Below are 4,196 nucleotides of genomic sequence, written 5' to 3' on the forward strand. Positions count from 1 at the left end.
GAACCATTTGATCAAAGAAAAGGGGGAAGGTTCAAGGAAAACCTAGAAAGCGCCTTAGGAAGGGGGGGCGGAAAATATCACTTTTTCACACAGTATGGAGATATCGCTTATGCCAACATTTCCGTCCTAACAGTCAGAAGTCGCGGTAGACGGTTTAAAATAAGCGTCTCTTAACTCGCCCTATCGGAATTTGGTTCAACCCGTAGCAGCAATTTGGGCGCCAAGACAAGTACAACCAATGGGAGAGAGAGGTTGGACAATGCTGGAGATAAATGAAGTCTTTGTGCTGTTTTGTGGGAGAATTTTCAGTCAACTTCGGGCTGAGGCTGAGTGTGTTTTCATAGCTGAAAGTGCACAGTAAGGTTTTTCGAGTGCAGGTCAGAATCTAATAAATCCAATGAAACTCTGAACACGAGGCTACTGATAATCAGCTTTATTTTCTGATCAGAAAGCAAAAACTGGGCGACCTTTCAGTTACCCACCTTAAACAGCAAGGCAGAGAGAGAAAGAAAAGCAGGCGCACAAAAATTTTTTTTGAACTTTTATAGATCACACAGCTTGCAAAGACCGTCATTGCTATGGAAACATTTCATATCAAGCAAAGCTCATGAAATTTTCTCAGCGCTTCTATAAACAAAGGAACTTTACTTAGATGGATTGGAAAGAAATACATTTTAGCCCAAAGCTTCGTTTCTCACATTTTAAGTTACTGGGAAGAAGACATTCTAAGTTAGTTACAAGCAGATAGATGCATTTTGCATTTCTCAAGTAGTTACTTTGCTAGGGTAAGGTTGGCAGTTCGCCTAGAAGTTTTTATCTCTGCAGTTGGCTCATCTCCCAGTTTAGCAAGGAAATCAAAGATTGGGCAGAAACACACTGTATATGCACTCTGTGCTCCAATCCCTTCAGCACCATTCATGCAGAAAAGGGAGGAGCAACCGGTTTTGAAGAATTTGAAATAAAACATTTGTGAGGACTGAGAACAAATTATGGAGTCCAGTTCAGGAAAAAAACGAGATGTGGCTAGCATTTTGTGGCTGATCATGTTTGCTCTCAAAAGAAGAGCTGATGTTATGAATAACGTGCTGTCCCAGCCAGTCTATGGGATTTGGATAGTTACTTAGGAATTATGAGCTGTCCCCTTAAGGGAATGCATCATGGTAAATGTAGTTAAAGGTATCCTGGGAAATTTAGTTCATGTCACATGGCCACATCTGCAACCCTGATTGGTCACTAAATTGACCCTCCGGTTGGGGGAAATTTTCCTCACTTTTGCCTGAACTGCCTAACTCATGGGAGCTGATTTCTATCGCTACGTGATGGGTTAGGAGATAACCATGTTTTATTACAAGGCAGATATACAAAGGATTGGTCATTAAAGAAGAACTTTTGTCACAAATGTGAGTTATGAGGATACCTGATGAACCAATAAATGTAATTTGTTATGGATGTCTTGTTGAGTTATCTATCTGCATCTGTACAGTTTACAAATCCACCTCTGTAGAAGACAGAAAAGTAAAAGATGGTTATCTCGTAACCCATCTCCTAGCGATAGTAGCTCCCATGAGTTAGGGAGTTCAGGCAAAAGTGAGGAAAACTTCCCCCAACCCCTCGAGGGTCAAATTAGTGACCAATCAGGATTACAGATGTGGCCACGTGACATGAATTACATTTCCCAGGATACCTTTAACTACATTTAGCATGATGCATTCCTTTAAGGGCACAGCTCGTAATTCCTAGGTAACTATCCAACTCCCATAGACTGGCTGGGACAGCACAAATAACTTATCGTTAGTCATGTGTTTCGGGTTTTTCATTGGAAAAGCAAAATAGTTATCCCCCTGTAACTTTGAAAATATATCAGTGCGGACATTTCAATTGCATTTTATGGGATTATTCATAGTTTTAAAATGTTTTTGTAGTGTTTTGATATTGCACAACATAACCTCTTCAAAGCAATTTATACCAACTTAGCATCAAATAAAGCATCATAAAGATAATCACTAAATTTTTTACAATTTATTAAATTTATTGACCCCCTTTCTTACCACAAGGTAATTCTGGGCTGTTTACAATATTAAAAGATGTTTTCTACAAAAGCTATACACAATAGGAACTAAATAATAAAGATAAATACATAACCCTAACTAAAAGATGGGGAGAGAGGGAGTAGGATGAAGACGGGAGGTAGGATCTGTTATTAGGCTCAACCACCCCCAATTTTAAAAACACTGCAATAACAAAAAGCATTTTAAGTCTCCCGTGAAAGCAGAGAAGCAATGTGCAAATCTTTCGCAAGTATAACAGCTGAAAAAAAAACCTCTTGTCCCATCAATTTATATTAGGGGTGTCAAACTCACATCACTGCGGTATCACGTGACGTGTTGCAACTTTTTCCCCTTGGCTAAACTGGGTGGGTGTGACCAGCGCATGATGTATAAGGGCTACAGGCCATGAGTTTGACAGCCCTGATTTACAGATTCATTAAACTAAATTTTTAATAGTAATCTATAAAATAGCCAATTGCCTTTGAAAGCGCATTGTGATTCAGTTTATTATAGAATATGAAATTTACTATGATTGTCTCACAATCGATATAGGATCCCTAATAGAACTAATAATGTGTGAAGCTTGCATTTAGATGCAAACATACAGGGAAAAAAAAGATAATTCCATATGATAATTCTGAAGTAATGAGGCCTGTGATCAAGAATTGATACAAACTTAAAAATTAATCTGCAGTAGGCTATTCTAATAACTGAAATTGGATACTAGTAATTTGTTTCTCAAAAATCTAATGGCATCTGTTTTTGAGGCATAGCATAAACTGATAGCTGCATTTTGTAACATCTGAACCTTCTTTGAAAGCATTCCCATATGGAATACATAAGGTGCTTTGATGTGGTGGCACAGATGCAAAACTTTGATTTTGATTGGCTTTGATTTCTGGTACTTTTTTAGGCATGAAAGTCAACTGGACAATTTTGGACCAGTCACCCTTCCTTGGGTTAACTACATTAAGTGGTAGTTGATGGGAAAATAGGGAGAATTAGGTATACTTTGATTTGGCCAAAAATGAAGTAAGGATAAAAATCAAATAAATAAATGTAGTCCACCAGGATACTGATTAATAATTTTATTTTTTGCTGAAAGTGGCAAAATTGTCATATCAATCAAAACCTGTACATATAGAACAGGACCATCCTCAAATTCCACTTTGATATCTCGAATACATGCTTTCCTCCTACTCTGATGCCAAGAGGACACCACATCAACATAGATATTACTGCTCAAACAGTATGACATTAACACTCATGTTAGATATTCAGTAAGAAAAAGTCAGTGATGTCAGACTTCCCCCCATTTGTTCATTTTCCAGGTGGGAAAATGAACAGCCGTCAGTGGCTTAAGTTTGGACAGCAGCCTGTAAAAAGAACAACAGGCATGCTTGGCGGCAGTCTTTTACATAGAGCAGAATAAAGGGATCTTTTTCACCTCTGCACATTGTCCTGCCTCTTCAATCTAGCCCATACCTAACAACTCATTTATTGCACAATTTATTTTTCATCTCATTTATCCCAGGCTGTAGGCTGCTGGCTTCTACTAACAGAGGGATGTAGTCAAGATCAAGGGAAGTACTAATACACTCTATAAAGCCTTAGTAAGACCACACCTAGAGTACTGCATCCAGTTTTGGTCACCACATTATAAAAAAGATGTTGAGACTCTAGAAAAAGTACAGAGAAGAGCAACGAGGATGATTAGGGGACTGGAGGCTAAAACATACAACTAACGGTTGCAGGAACTGGCTTGGCTAGTCTAATAAAGACAAGGACCAGGGGAGACATGATAGCGGTCTTCCAATATTTGAGGGGCTGCCACAGGGAGGAAGGGGTCAAGCTATTTTCTAAAGCTCCTGTAGGCCAGACAAGGAATAATAGATGGAAACTGAACAAGGAGAGATTTAACCTGGAAACAAGGAGAAACTTTCTGACAGTGAGAACAATCAACCAATGGAACAGCTTGCCCTCGGAAGTTGTGGGAGCGCCATCAGTTGAGACTTTCAAGAAGAGATTGGACTGCCATTTGTCAGAAATGGTGTAGGGTCTCCTGCTTGGGCGGGGGGTTGGACTAGATGACCTACAGGTGCCTTCCAACTCTGATTATCTGTATCTGTAAATATTTACAAAACACTT

The sequence above is a fragment of the Pseudonaja textilis genome, chromosome 4, assembly GCF_049901715.1.
Source record: "Pseudonaja textilis isolate UNSWEBS1 chromosome 4, rPseTex1.2, whole genome shotgun sequence".
Classification (NCBI taxonomy): domain Eukaryota; kingdom Metazoa; phylum Chordata; class Lepidosauria; order Squamata; family Elapidae; genus Pseudonaja; species Pseudonaja textilis.